The sequence below is a fragment of the Parus major genome, chromosome 5 (genome assembly GCF_001522545.3).
Source record: "Parus major isolate Abel chromosome 5, Parus_major1.1, whole genome shotgun sequence".
Taxonomy (NCBI): domain Eukaryota; kingdom Metazoa; phylum Chordata; class Aves; order Passeriformes; family Paridae; genus Parus; species Parus major.
In genome coordinates this window covers 17,175,558-17,190,795 of record NC_031774.1, presented here as the reverse complement: position 1 = coordinate 17,190,795, position 15,238 = coordinate 17,175,558, and the positions used below count along the sequence as shown (strand labels likewise).

The 15,238-nt window shown below is 47.0% G+C and overlaps 1 protein-coding gene across 7 annotated transcripts in view; it reads left to right on the top strand.

Annotated features, from left to right (window-relative positions):
* The first annotated feature begins 4,858 nt into the window (after positions 1 to 4,858).
* The window catches only part of CRACR2B (calcium release activated channel regulator 2B), a 46,245-nt gene continuing 35,865 nt past the window's right edge, over positions 4,859 to 15,238 (top strand). For 5 of the 7 annotated variants that reach the window (XR_004498053.1, XR_004498052.1, XM_015629996.1 and 2 more), the window contains exon 1: positions 4,859 to 4,935. The gene's annotated coding sequence lies outside the window, so the exon portion shown is untranslated. Of the gene's footprint in view, positions 4,936 to 9,267; positions 11,046 to 12,035; positions 12,188 to 12,426; positions 12,531 to 15,238 lie in introns of those variants that run through there. The other 2 variants (XM_033515450.1, XM_015629999.3) reach the window with 2 other exon arrangements.

Genomic DNA, 15,238 nt, shown 5'->3' with positions numbered 1-15,238 from the left:
CTCCTTAAAAGACCAGAGCTAGTGGGTCTGTTGCAGAGCAAGGAGGCACTGCCTTCTCAGCAGTGATCTGGCTGTGGCTTGTGTGAGAAGTATGAATTCCCTGTTCTTCACAGGGTGAAACATGGCTTCCTGTGGGGATTGCATGGATTTTAGCTTAGGTCTTCACACTCTGACAAACCCAGCTCCTGGTACCTTTTTCTGCTGCTTGTCTTGCTACTTGAGGCGTCTTCTACCTCTCCTAGCACAAAGAGTGTGCAATGGCCAAAGCAAACATATGCTGTCTTTGCTGGGGAGCAGGACAGGGTATCTGAAGCTGATTTTGTAGCCTATACATGGCATAGTGATTTTTAATAGACTCTGTTTTGCACCTTAGATTTAGAAAGGGAAAATAAACCCAGAAGTTGTGCTAATAACTGGAAAAAGCAGTAAATCTTCTTGAGCAATGTGGGTGATGGGGTGGGTGCTGTTTCCTACAAGCACAGTTGTGCACTAGGCATGGGTTTGGTGTTTGTGTGGAGACTGATAAGCATCAGGACTTTCCTGCAGTGGCTGTGCCAAGCTGGGAGGCAATGGAGTGGGCCTCTGCCCAGGAGATGCCAGTGCAAGAATGAATTTGTGACTTCGATTGTCACCCCACTGCCCTTGTTGGATGTAACTTAGATCTGTGTAACACAAGGGCCTGTGTATTTTACAAAGCAGGCCTGCACTTATGCAGTCAGATTTAGTCTTAAGCTTTGCATAATTAAGTCAGTTAGGGAACAGGGAAGTCACTACAGGAAGAGAAAAATGGGAGGATTCTGAAATCAGTATAGAACATTCAGTTACAAAACAAGTCAATCTTGTGATTGTTTAAAGCCCACAGAAAAAAAAATGCCAGATGCTAGTGGAAGTGAACCAGCAACAAGCTACTGTCACTTAGTGGGGGCAGGATGAATTGATGAAAATTGGAACTGAGAAAAGGTGTTCATTTTGTAGTTTGGTATGGGATTTCTTTTCTTCCACTGTTTTGGACTACCTTGCTGGGGGACTGGTACATGCACAGCTACTTAGATTCCTAAATGCATATCTGCTGTGCACACAGAGCAATTGGCAAGAACATAGAGATATTTAGTGGCAAGAAATAAAGGCATTTTATCCATAAGCAAAACATCTGAGAGAGGCAAAACTGCACAAGGAAAATCTTGTGTTTAGAAGCTGCTGCCCTTTTGACTCTGCCTTTTTTTTTTTTTTTTTTTTTTTTTTTTCATTAATATATGGGTGGAGAAAAATGATGCAAGTATTTTTTTTATCCCTTTTTCCTGGACTGGTAAAACCACTGAGTGATTATGTAAACCACTAAACTATGAAACAAAGTGCTCTTGGCAATAGAGTGTGCTAAGAAGTTACAGCTTGGCACCCTTATCCCTTGCCTTTTGCATCAGAACTGACTGGTGTGTTGCTGACTGGACTGATACCATTGTCTTCCAGTGGATCCAGAAGGGCTGGGGATTCTGGTTCATGCATTTCAAGAGACCAACAGCTGTGCCTGGTAAAAGGCCCAAGTTTTGTTCTGTGTTTCACCTCATCTGTAGTTTAATTTCTTATATTAACTTCTCAATGAGAAACTTTTTGTACACATCAAACTATAACCACAAATCAAAGCCTGGCTTTAAAAATAAAGGTCTAACTCTTCACAAGGAAATTCCTGGTTTTCCTATGCTAATTTGCAGGGTGTGAATAGATACTGGGAAAACACCACTCTGTATTAACTCTTGGCCTGTTTTTATTCCCCAAGTTTTACAATGGCTATTGTGTGATAGCTTGTTGGCTTTATAGATTTGAGCTCTGATAAAGGAACTGCAGATCTGTCAAAAATACCTCAAAGTAGCCTCATTTTCCTTTTGAAAAGTTTAACCCATTTGCTTGAAATTCTTGCTGCTCATCACAGATTGCAAAGAATGAAGGAATTAGGGAAGATCACCTTTCCCACTGATGTAGAAAAAGGGCTGTGTCAGCTTGTGAGTGGCTTTTTGTTATGCAGTGCTGCCTTGTCTAGTTGAGACTCCACTCTTTTTGAAATCTCTGGAAACATTGTGATTTGCTCTGGATTGGATATGGAAGGGTTTATAGTAATAGTGCTCACTGGAACTGTTCAGCCCCTTGTTCTGTGTGTACATCATGGCATGCAAAGCTACCTTCTGGACAGCCACTGCTGTCCACTGGGCCCCCACTTGCCAAGTCCGTAGGAGCAAGGTCACCTGTGGCTGTCAGTCCCTTCTTCTCCAAAATGTGGGGCTGGGCAGCCCAGCAGGGGCGTGTCTGCTCTCCAGTGTATGGTGAGTGAGACAAAAATTCCTGTTCCTGGACAAAAATTCATCTTGTATCCATGTCCAACAGTCCTTACAGCATTTGCTGGATTCCTGCGCTCCAGGAGTCCCAACCCTTGCCATTTCCACTGTTTCACATAAAGGGTCTGTGCATTCAGGAATCTACTTTTTTTTCTCCTTCCTGTGTTATTATTTGCTGCTTGTAACAAGGCTAATGGTGACCTTATGCATCTAACCAGCCCCTAACCTGTACAACACTGTAGAGTTGTTTTGTGTACAACAGTCCATGCCTATGGCATGCTCTGGAACCCACAATTAGTGTGTAGTGCAATTGGTTTGGTTTGCTGCCTGCCCTACTGCTAATTGTTGCAAGCTGATTTTCAAGGGCTAGGAGAAAATACTGACCACTATGTATAGGACCTAGGAAATGTTTTCTTTTTCTCATGACTTCTTGGATGGCTGTGTACCTGCAACACTCAGACCAGAGGATAAAAGAGAATCTGCTGTCTGCTGGCACTGGGGTGTTCCTAGTACTTCTATATTTCCCAGTGGTTTTATTAATTTATAAAAATTATCAAATAATTCACTACTTCCTTGGAGAAAAGAGCTCTCACTTTCACCAAAGTGGTTGTGGGAGAAATACCTGAAACTCTGTGTGTGTTTATTCCTTTAGGGGGGGTCCATTTCTACTAAACACATGCTGGTTGGGGTGGGTAGCAGGGCTGCCAAAGTCCGAGGGCCTTGCCAACAGTTTTCTCAAGCTTTGATCTTGTCTTCTTAACTCAGTGAGAGAATGGACCAGCTCACCTGGCTGCCATGTCAGCCAGCTTGTTTGTGCCAAACACATGCTGTGCCTCCTGTCCTCCTGGTGTCTGCCTTTCTGAGTGCAGCAGGACTCACTCCCCTCTCCTCTCCCTCCTTCCCCTTGTCTGCTGCTGGGACATTGTTCCTTTTCCAACCTGCAGGCAGCTCCACTAGGACAGCACCTAACTGCATCCATCTCACTCTGTGGATCCACATCAGCTCTCCTTCACAGGGAGGATGAAACTCTAGTTACAAACAGAAGACTTGGAAATGTAACTTTGAAATAAATACCTCTCACTTCTGGGGTTTTCTCTTGTTCTTGAAAACAGCATCCAAAGCAGCTCTTTGAGCTTTGTGTGTCCTGGGACTCCACTGCTGCCACTGAGTTTTAGAAGACCCTTAAGCACACAACGTATGTGGAGGTCCTGTGGAAATTACTGGTGTCAGAGCAGCAACTAGACCAGCAATAGCATACACAAGTTATATATTTACATAGCAATGTCACTAAGTAGTGTTCACAGTCACTTTAAAAGTTCAGTATTAAATTGTTTATGCTTTTTTTTTTCCCTCCTGTTTCTATTTTCTAATGTTTTGCTGAAGAAAATGTAACTATTTATTTTGGCAGAAATATATCTTCTAATAAAAACTTTCTCAGTATATTTACCTGGCTCTGGTAGGCTGCTTCTTTTGCCGTTTAAAGGTTTATTAAATATTTTTTGGATGTGCTGTATGATGTGGATTTGTTTTGCTAGGCCTAAGCCCATTCAAGTTCCTCTCAGGGTCAACATTTATCAGTACACAACTGAAGGGGCATTGATCTAGAGGTGGAAAATGGGTGCATTTTGGTCAAGGTCGGATTTACTCAAGCCTAAATACCCTAAGTGCTGTTAGCCTCTGTTTATTGGAGCTTTGTGGCACACCCGGGTTTCCAGGAGGAATTAAGCACGCTCTTGTGGGAATAGCAGGTGTTTGTCAGTTGTGGAAGGGTTAGTAAAAAGTTATTCACAAATTTAAAACTTCTCCATTACAGGGCCACCTCTTGAGGAAACTAACTCCTCTTTCTAGAGAGTCCTTGCTGGTGAAATAGACGGTACTGGCTCTTGTGTGTCTGCCTGTTAGGACAGATACCGAGGTTACTGCCCCGGTTACTCTCCAGCCGGAGCGCACGGAAACCACCGGCCCTTGGGCTGGGGGAATGCCGGGGGTTTTCCTTTGCCAGCCCAGGGATGTAGGCAGGGCTGCCCTGGAGCCGCGGCTGGGATGGCCCGGAGCAGGGCCAGGAGCCTCTCACAGGCTGCGCCTTGGAGCTGCGCGGGTCTGGCGGGCGCCACAGGGCCCGGGCTCCTCCTTGTCCAGGCTTTTGACAGCCGGAAACTTTAGGAAGAGACTTCGTTATGCGCTGTCACGTGACGGGGACAAGTGCTGTAATTAGCATTCTAGGCTGCAGCTGGTAAAGCAAACAGCTTTCTTAACCTCTAATGACTGCAAAACAACAGAACCCCCGGCCCGGTGCCGTTAATCAGTGAAATGAATCCTTTTTCCATAAAGCCGCCCGGGCGCTGCCTGCGGCTCTGCCGGGGGAGTGGCTGTGAGCGGGGCTGGGTGCGCGCCTCTCCTGCCCCTCAGGGGTGCTAGTGCTGGGGGTAGAGCTGCTTCTCCCGAGGGGCCCGGCTCCCGCTGCCGCCCGCCCGGCGGGCCCGGCCCGGCCCGGCCCTGCCGCCCGCGGCCCCGCTCATTTCCGGCCGGGGCCGCCCCGGCGCCAGCGGCGGCTCCGCTCCTGCCAGGGCGGCCGCAGGTGCCGCTCGCTCCCGCCCCGCCGGGCCAGGTAAGCGCCGTGAGGGGGGTCCGGGGCGGCAGCGGGGTGAGGGTGCGGTGCTCCGGGGCCGATCCCCTCCCCGGGGCAGCTGCCGGCTCCCGCCGCCGAGGTGTCGGGGAGCGGCTGCCCCAGCGAAGGGCCCCGGCGGCTCCCTCGCCCCGCCGGCCGCCCCCGCGGCTGTGGGGAGAGGCCGGCGGAGGGCTGGGGGCCCTGCGTGCTGTGGGCTCCTCGCCGGGCCGCAGCCACACACCTGGCCCGTCCCCAGCTGCCGAAGATCCTTCGCTGGTGACAGACGGATGCGGAGTATCCGCGCTCCTGTGCGATGCTGTCTCCTCCCGCACACAGCGCTCCTGAGGCGTAGCTGCGGCCGCGCCACGGGATGGGGAGCGCTGCCCTGCGGGGTCCGGGACAGGGAGCTGCTGCCCCTTTCGCTTTCTCTCCCCTGTCTCTGTGAAGTCTGCAGGCTCCTTTGATATGCGGTCATGGAACTTTGGTCTTTCTTCTTGAACCTGAGTAGAGACCTTGTTATTTTCTCTCTTCCTTTTTCCTTTGTTTAGGGAATATTCTTTCTTGTCGTGGTCTAGGTGCAGATGACACTGCACCATATCAAGATGCCGCAGGTTCCTACAGCAGCTGTGTTGGTGCTGCTTCTCCTTCTCTAGAGGGAAAGAAATACCAGAGCTTTCCCTCTCCCAAGACTGCGGCCTCTTTCTCTTTAATATCTCTCACTTAGGGGATGCACTTCGGTGAACTTGTGTGTTGAACCTAAGTCCTTCCTGTAGGACTTCCTGAAAACAGCTGAGGGGAAAAGAGGTCAGCCTCAGACACAGGGAGATGGCTGTGCTCAGGAATATCCTGAGGAGGCAGGATAATCCAAATACAGCTTGTTTGTTTAGTTGTGACCTGTTGAGTTCTTGCTTATTCTGATGGTTGGTCTGCATCAAAGAGGGCTCAGAAAACCTTAATTTCTAGCTTTGCCTTTATGCAGGCTCAGGGGCCACTGTATCTTATTTTTCATGTTCTAGAGGAACATCTATTTCTGAGGATCATCTAACTAGCTATATATAGATAAATATATATACACACACTTATATCTCCTGAGGGCTATGGAAATTGCTTTTCTTGATCAAGCAGATAATTGCTTCAGGTGGTCTAGAGGAGGTTCTGAAAAGCTGCAGTGAGCTGGGGTGGAAGAATCCTCTCCTTTCCAGGACACTGTGCTCCACAGAGAGTGATGTGAAGCCTGAGATAAAATTTTAGAATCCTTCATAAGATGGTATAAAATGTCTTTGAAGCTACCTTGCTGGGCAAAAAATATTCTCATTCCCTGGAGCCAAGAGATTCTTCTCTTAGCTTCCTGCGGCAAGCTATAGTGGGGAGTGTGAACTATCCATTTGGAAAGTCTGCTTGGTTGTTTTGTTACCATCAGACAGGAAAATTTCTCCCCCACACCCCAGTTTGATGTATCTGATGAATCGACAGCCTCCTGTCTACTGACCTGAAGATGGTGCTGCAAGGGAGGACTCCACGTGGGGCTGTCTTTAGCAGCACACAGACAGTGCTGGGGAACTGCTGCTCCTCGTGACTTTGCCAGGCAGCTTCAGAAAATGAACTGTTGGGATGAGGACAATTGACAGCAACAGAAATCACATGGGCTCAGCTCCATGCACAATGCTCTTCATGGTCAGAGAGCTTTAAGGAAATCGATCCCTACATGCGGCAAATGAGGTTTGGTTTCCATAATGCAGCTACTTGCTCTCTAAATCTTTTTTGATTTCCTAAGGCTGCTCTGGGGACTGAATTCTCCCTGCTCTCCTCCCCTGCTTGCAGGAGCTCATCTTGGATTTAAGTACAGTGACGAGAAACTTCAGCTGTAGTAAATGTGTCATCTTCCACTGAGTGGAGCAGCATCTCCCTCCTTCCTGCCAGGTTCCTTGGCTTGCTTGTCGCTTTGCGTGAAGTCTGAGGTGGAAATACTTGGTTTACTCTGCAGGTGTGAATCTCTTGTGGTTGTTCTCCTAGCAGAACAGGAGAATTGCAACAATGAGTAAGAGCTTCTGTCCCTTGTCACTGTGTATCTTTACAGGTACCCATAGCCCAGCAGCTTGAAAGGGAGGTACTGACTGACCCGCTTAATATTTTCCTAGCAATGTTCTCCTCTTCCTGCACCCCAAGCCTTTAATTTCTTGCCTGAGGCTGAGAAGAATTTCTCTCCACATGGCTTTAATGCATATTTTGCTAAACAAACCTGACCTCTGCAGCTGTGCAAGGAGCACCAGGGTGGATCTACTTAGTATCTACTAAGTATTCCTATGGGCTTCTGCTGTGGCAAGGAGTACCATGTGCTCCCCTCCAGCCATAGGATCAAAAGGTTTTCCAACCCTAAGCTTTTAAATAACCACCAGCCACACATTTAAAAAACCCCAAACCACAAAATTACATAATTTCTTGTTTTTCTTTTAAATAATGTTCTTAATTTGCTTTTTCCTGCTGATTTCTGATTCTCTTGGAGATTTCTGCACGTCTATATAAGCTGCCAGGAATGCTCGAATCTCAGTATTTCACCTGACTGCAGGACCTAAGTGCCTCAAAAGGAATAACAAGTATTGTGAGCTTTGGGAGAGAACACCCAAAGTAGAGGTGTGTTGTGGTACTGTGGACTTTAAAATGAAGGCTGGAGCCATTCTGGGCTTTCCTGTGCTCAGTTCAGGATTGGAGTAATATGGCTGGGAAACCCTGTGGACTTCTTAACCAAATGTTTTTCTCTTAACCTTGTGTGACAGAGCACTAAAGCAGAAACAAATACAGTCTTGTGCTCTCAGAGACTATGGCTTTAATCTAATCATGGGTTTGTTTTGGAGGAAATGAGATATGGTGCAACACTTTGGAAGGGTACGGTGTTCTTCTATGCTTGGCATAACTGGAGGAAAATCTGTCAAGTAAAAAGAGTGAGAGCAAGGAGGCTTGTAACATCCCTGCTTTCTATCCAGTGAAGTGTGCAATTGCGGTTAATTTAGAAGAGACGACATCTGAAGGAGGAGCTCTTGCCTCTGCTTCTGTGCCTTCAATCTCTGCTGGTATGAGACTTTGTATCACTGTTCTGCACCAGTTACTGCCCCGTATATGTGGAAGGGACTGCCTGGTTCAGCAGGGTGTCTGAGCTGTACACAAACCTGAAAGCCCTGCAGGAAAGGCTTGTGATGTTCTGGGGATGGCAGGAGAGCTCTGAAGATGTGCCTGGGAGCTGTGAATCTCCTGAGATTTGCTGTGGTGATCCAGCACTGCGTGGGCTTGGGGCTGGCTTCAGATTGTGCTGTTGGTACAATCCTGGCAGATGTAAAGGTGTCCCTGCTCACAGCAGGTCATCTATTATGGGCTGAGCAACTTGTGTGTCTGGAGAGATGAGACCATGAATAAGGGGAAAGCTCTGAAGACCTACCCTACAGCTTTTTGAAAGAATAAGCTTTTAGTACATGTGCTGGATGAAAGTAAAGCAGTGTAGTGAAGGCTTGAAAAAAGCCTAATTATTGTAACTGTGCAATAAAGGTAACATATCTACCTGTTTATTGCTTCCTACTTCAAGCTCTTCCAATGAATACCATGCAGGATATCTGCAGTCCTTTGGAGGAATAGCTGTGTGCTGTTAAAAATAAAATTGTGGAATGCCTAAATATGTCTTTTAGGCTATGGAAAGCAAACCTTTTGGGAAAAATTAAGCTATATTTCGGTATAGCTAGGTGAGTCAAGCCTCTGGAAAAGGAGACAGCAAACTTGCAGGTTAGCTATAAACCCTTGGCTGAGCATGGTGGGAGCTGGGCAGAGGTTCAAGTGCAGGGAGGAGATTTAACACATCCTACAGCAACTTGGTGGCTCTCACTGTTACAGTAACTAAATTCCTCTCCATTTTGTTCAGCATAGCATCTGTGAGCAAGAGTAATGCTTTTATCTGCCTCAGTTTCTTCTCCCCTCTAGAAAATGAAGATGAGGAAACCAAGCTCATCTCCAGCTGGGAACTGAAGCTGTAGGTGACTGATAGGTTGACAGCATGACAGATGTTGAAGTTTTATCTCCAGACAAGACTTCTGCCTCCCTGAAAAGCACTGCTTTGTCTCCTGGCAAGGGCTAGTGGGGCTATATTGTGTCTAGGGGAGGCGAGCCGTGTGCCTATGCCAGAACCTGAGCTGAAAGTGGGACGAGAATTGTACATATTGCTGAGCCTTTTTTTTTTTTTCCCCACAGCCCTAGTTTGTGGGCCAAATGCCCATTTTTTGTGGGGTGGGACAGGCAGGCCAGCAGAGCCATCCTGCTCTGGAGTGAATTGCTGCAGCCTGAAGCTCCTGGCCCCTGCCCAGCTCTCCTCCTCGGCAGGTGCTGAGCTACTGAGCTTTGCCCAAGAAGAAAGACAAGCGTCATCATTGCTTAGATAAGATAAAGCACGACCAAAACCTTGTTACCATTGGCAGGTGTGGCTAGATGCTGACTGGAATTTGTGCAGCTCAGAGGAATAGCCAGGCTCTTCAGCTGTGGGGAGGGTGGCAAAGCCTCTTTAAAACACGGAGACTTGATGGTGGAGCCCAACAGGGAAGGTGAGTGCAAGGGCCTGAGGAGTGTGAGTGAAGGAACAGCCACCCAGTAACCCTGTGGGCAGACACATCTGCTGTGTCCTGTGCAGGCTCTGGTGTGGATGTTGCTCTGTGGCAACTCCATCAGCTTGGTGCCCTCCGAGCAGGGCTGTGTGGCTGATCTGGTGTCCAGCACAGCTGAGAACCTCTCTAACAGCAGTGTCTCTCTCTTCTCCTTTGGTTTCTGAAGTTCTGAGATATCTGTTGTCCTGAACTGTGTCCTTCTGTCTGAGATCATGGGAACTAGGAAAAAAGTTCAGGTATCCTGGAGGGGGAAAGGACATGTGGGCACCCCCACAAGTGTCCATGTTTCTTCTGTTGCACACTTTGCTCCTGTGCTTGAGAGCTGCCTTTCTTCTTCCTTATCCTCTTTGCCTCTTTAAGGAGTTTGCAAGATGCCTGATCTGCTTTTCTTTCTCCCAGAAGTGTAGCCAGAGGGGTAAACCTCTGTTCCAGTAGAGGTGCTCAAACCCCTTTGATTTAATGGATTTCCTATGGCACAAAGAGTCTTTCGCTTCCTATGCAAATCGGGTTGCTCAGTCGAAGCCGCTAAATGCAAATGGACCACTTGTAGCTGTTCCCTCTCGAAGAGTGGTGTGGGCTTTATGCAGAGCACGGAGATGAGTCCTCAGGAGCTGGGAGAGCAGAGCAATACACGGATTTGTGCCGGGGAAAGGTCAGTGTGGCTGTAGTTCACCAGTTCCCAGACCTGTGAGGTGGGATACCTGGCAGGATATTTCAAGCTGTCAGCATCAAATAAATGAGTGTTTATAGAAATGGATTAACACCTGCTGGTTATGAGTGTGGGGGCTTTGTTGGTTATTGTCTCCCCTCTCTCCTTACCAAGTCCCTGCTGCATCCCAGTGCAGAATCTGTGTGAGTGCGATTTGGTGACTCAAGCCACTCTGATGCCTGGATCCCTTTCTTCCATTCAGGTTGGGCAAATAATGTTCAGTCTGTAATCATGCTTGAGAGCTCTTATGCTGTTGCCCTAGATATGGGGAGCTGGAGTGATGCTGAGATTGGCTTAATCCAATTCGATCTGAAAATCCACTGCTCTGAACAATAAATGTTGCATGTGGGGGGTGGTATTCAAGTGTCTTTACTAAATCAAAAACCTTTTAAGCAGTGGTAGATGAAGCCTTTTCCTTTTCAGTGTGTACCACTAAATACACAGGATGTGCAGTGTGGCTGAATTAGCATTATTATGGGAACCCCAACTTTTTGTATTTCCTGACCTTTATCCGTGTAACGCTAAGGAATCATTAATGTGCCTCCAAAGTGTGGAGTGTTGGGATTATTTTTGTTTGTTTTATAAGCTTTTTTGTTGTGGTCAGTACTAGGAGAAGCTTTATAAAGAACCCCAGAGGGAGATTGGAGACAGGACAGGGTGCAAGGAAGCAGTTTGCTGCCTTTTTTGTGCTGTTCTAGCAGCATCCCAGCCAAGACCATGGGTCAGTGTCAAGCAAGACTTCTGCAGCAATGGTGAACAAAATGGTGAGTAAAGCCTCCTCCTTGGAGGCAGATACCTCACTTGGTATGGGTTTGTTGGTTTTATTGTTTTATTTGCCACAGCTGCACTGTTAGAGCCTGTCCCAGGGGATTTGGGGTCCTGAAGCTGAGGCAAAGCTGAGCCTGTGAGGAATGGAAAGATGATTATGCCCTCTGCCAGCACAGAGACCTCCAAGATGGCTCAGGGGAGTTCTCTGGCCCTGTTAAACCTCTAGTAAAGACAGTTGTGATTGTCTGTAGTAGGCTTCATGGCGATTTTTTAGTCTGGGTTTTGAAATAACCATCTTAAAATAATAGGGAAGGACCTGCCTTTGCCTTCTGCAGATCCCATTTGCTTGTTGCTGAGAGAATGGGGCTGTTTGGAGCTCCTCTCTTTGCAGATTGATGAGGTCTCTGCTGTTTAGACACCAGCTGGAGTCTTCTCAGTGGAAATTTGGTGGAAGAGGGGGGTTTTCTCCTCTGTAGAGGGTAGCCTTGCCTGCTTGTGATTTGTATGGCAAAACTTGTTTCCTGAGAAAAAGAGGCATTTGGGGTAGGGGTGAGAAAAGGGCACAAAACCTTACAAGGTGGTAAAGAGCCAGCCTGCCAGGGTCTCAACACTTTTTTTCTTTCCTTTGTTACCTTTCCTGAGAAGACCTCAGGCTTAATGAGTAGGAGCTGACACAGCTGAGAGCATCTTGGTGTTGCCTGGAGACTCAGTTGCCACTGAGCGACAAATCCTCATCAGCATCTCCAGCTGGCAGGAGGCAGGGATGGCTTTGCCTCCTTTTGGGGATGCTGTGGGATAGGGTGGTGCTCTGGTCAGTGAAGGGATAGAGGGTGGCATTTCTGGCTGCTTTAGTGAGACAGTCCTGGGATGTGCACCCACCCCTGGTGTGTAGTTTATGATGCTTTGGAAACGGGCTTCTTGCCATGTCATTTTATGCTTTGCTTGTCTCTTTTCCTGAGTCCTCTGTGCTTCTCTTTATGAAACAGGTTGCCAGCCTTGTAAAACTGGAGTTAAACTTGAGGCAGGATTCACAGAGGTAGTTTCCAGCCTTTGCCTGGTGGAAGTTGGTTGGGGGCAAGGCAGCAAGCTAAGTACAAGCACAACTCGAGTTTCTCAGGGAAGAGAAGTTCAATGTGAGGTGAGGGATCATCTGCTTTCTTACCCCTTTTTCCCCTCTTGCCTAAGGCAGCTCAGAAACAAGCCCTTCTCCCTCACAGCTGTGTGCAAGGCAGAATTACAAGGAATTTACCTTGGAAACTCAAAGGTAGGTGTTTTTTTTGTGCTGCCTTCTGAGCTGAGGGCTACTAGGCTGTGTTGGAAAAGGGCTGAGATGCGTAGGGAGCAGTGCAGACCACACCTCCTGGCTTGGACCGGCTCTGATCCTCTATTTACAGTGGCGGTGTTCCTTCCCCGCTAGCTTTCTGCTGTGGAATATACTGCTGCTTCCAGGGAAGGGGAGCAACACTCCCCTGCTGCTCCAGGTATTGGGGGACACCTGCACAGGGACAAAATGGGGTGGAGGGAAGGGAAGAATGTCTCTCATTTGGGCAAAGTATTATTTTAGCAGGAAGTCTGGACGAGTTTGTGAGTTGCTGTGTCTCAGCAGAGTTTCTCCCTAGGAATTTTCTGTTCTGACTTCCTGCTTTTGCTTTAAAGCAGCAGAGTGGAGCTCACTGAGTGCAGTGGCATTGTATATCACTGCAAAAACCAGTTGTTATTCCCATGACAGAGGAAGGAAAAATTATTGATTGGTTTTCAAGAGCTGGGGGTGCTTAATTAATTAATGCTTCAGTTTGGATTACTCAAGGTCTTTGCAAATGTTGCATTGAAGAAACTTGCTCTCAGTTCTGATGTGGTTCTGCAAGATGCTTAGCTGATTCTAGTTACTTACTGATTTGGGAATCTGCTGATTTGGAGTAATAGATGAATATTAGAATGTGCGAGATAGTTTTTAATGAGATCAGCTCAAGACATCCATTTCTTTTTTTTTTTTTTTAAAAAAAAAAAAGCCACTAAGGTTTTTCTGCTGCATGCTTTCTGAAGACAGCTATAAATTTTTCTTTAGAAGTATTTGACAGGAAATTTTCCGCTATCTCTCATAAACATAGCTATTCCCCTATTCCACTCCACCCTTTTTTGTAATCCCACGTCATTGTTCCTGCTGTGGGCTTCTGACTCAGTGACGGCTTATGTCAAAGAGAGGAATATCCCCCCAAGCCTGCAGTGATTTTATTTTTCCTAGATCAGCTGTACATGCTGAACCAAAGCACCTCTCAAATGGCGTCTGCTTCCATCTTTGCTTCAAATGCTGTTGCTTGCTTTGATTGTTCTTTGTGCTGAGCTGGGCCTGGTATGCCAGGAACAGGTGCCCTTCATGTGTTATCCTGCTTTGTGGAGGAGAAGCTCAAGGCTTGTGTTCTCTAGTTTTTTGTCTTGTAGAAGTCTGAGTTTTTTTTGTATTTTGTTGTGATTGTCCCTTCTGAGTGAGAAAAGGAGAGGATATTTCTGATACCTTGTACTAGATCCTGGGATTCTTGTACATTCAGATTGATCCTTTCTTCTTTTGGGATGGGGGGTGGTGGTATTTGGGTTCAAGACTCTACCTGTGCTCCCCTCAATGGTCTGACAGCCAAAAGGTGTCTACTCAGGGCATGGACTTCACCCTTTTCCAGCACATAGGTTACACTGGTATTTCAAGAAAGGTGTTTTGCACAGCATAGCCAACAGCTCCTGAGCTCACAGGAAGGAGTGGATTTTTACCTTTATACTCACTCTTGGCAGGTAGATCAACAGGTGAGAGGTAACCAAGTGTCACACACCTATGCAAAGGGTAATTTTCCTCTCTGAGAGGCAGAGAATGGGTTAACCATCTTCCTGGAAATTGGCTTCACCCACCTGCCTCTGCTCTGTTTGTTGTTTTAACAACATTTGCAGAAAGGTCAAACTGTCCATGCATCCCTCCTGGGCAAAACCAATACAGCATCAGCCAGAGAGATACTTGCACAGGGAGCTGTGGTGCCCAGAAATCCTGTCCATACTCATTCCTACTCGTTAATGTTTACAAACCTTTTTTAGTTTAAGTGCATCCTGCAAGTTCAGAACAGTGAGGTAAAGCTTTTCCTGCTGATCCCATCCCTAACATGTAGCCTAGAAAATATTATGGCGGTGAGATAGTGGTGCCCAGTTCTCAAAATATTGGAGGAGAACTTCTTGGAATGAGGAAAATAGGCTTGAATTTCTTGCATCTCCCCAGCAGTTGTATCCAGCCTTTGGGTAAGGAGGTTTTAGGTGCTGCAGAGAACTTGCTGTCTTAGCTGGAGAAGAAATTGCTGGTTACCACATGTATTCAGTAAACAATGTGAATGTTTTACTAAAAAGAAGTTTTTCCTTTGAAAGGAGAAAAGGATTGGGCAATCTGATGTTGTGGTTTGATATTTTATCTGTGCCCTGTGCATGCTGGGGGAGCAATCTGAGGACAACATAAGCCTTTGAATTTTTGTTTGTGCGAGGCTGATTTCAAGACAAAGGATCTTGATCAACAAAGGTGAGGCTCTTGCGCACTTCTCTGAGCTCACACCTTGCTACTCCAGGTGAGATGGCATTGTCACAGGATTTTTGGTCTTTGTACCGAGAGGGCAGTGAAGTGGCTGAGGAAAACTTGCAGCTGGCCAGGAGGGACTTGTGCTCAAGTCAGTGGGTGGCTGTTGGGAAATATAATGAAGAAGTGGCAAAACAAGATTGGGAATCACCTGGAGGAAGCCATGAACACTTTTCTTGCTCAGCATCCTGAGGCTGGATGGCAGAAAGTTCATCCTTCATGAAGCAACACCAGATGCTTTTCCCTCTTACAACAGGGGTGAAAAGTACTCAAAAGAAGCCTAGAGACGGTGACTGACTTAAGCAGTGACTCTGCTGGGTGAGTGTGCATACATAACAGCAGCCCAGGAGGGATCCTGCTGTGGTCAGACCAGGTGTGAGGCTGTCATGGAGAGATTCAGCTTCTTATGGGAAAGGAAAATCTTTGTTCTGGTATGATATAGGCAGCTAGAATCTGAGGACTCAAAGGAAGAACCGAGTGGATTTCTGTACCCATGATGGCCATGACAGTTGTGGGGAGAAGCCTGGCCTCTCTCTCGCTGTTGGAGTATGAAGTTCATTAGACTTTTTGCTGGTGAAAATGTAGCAAATG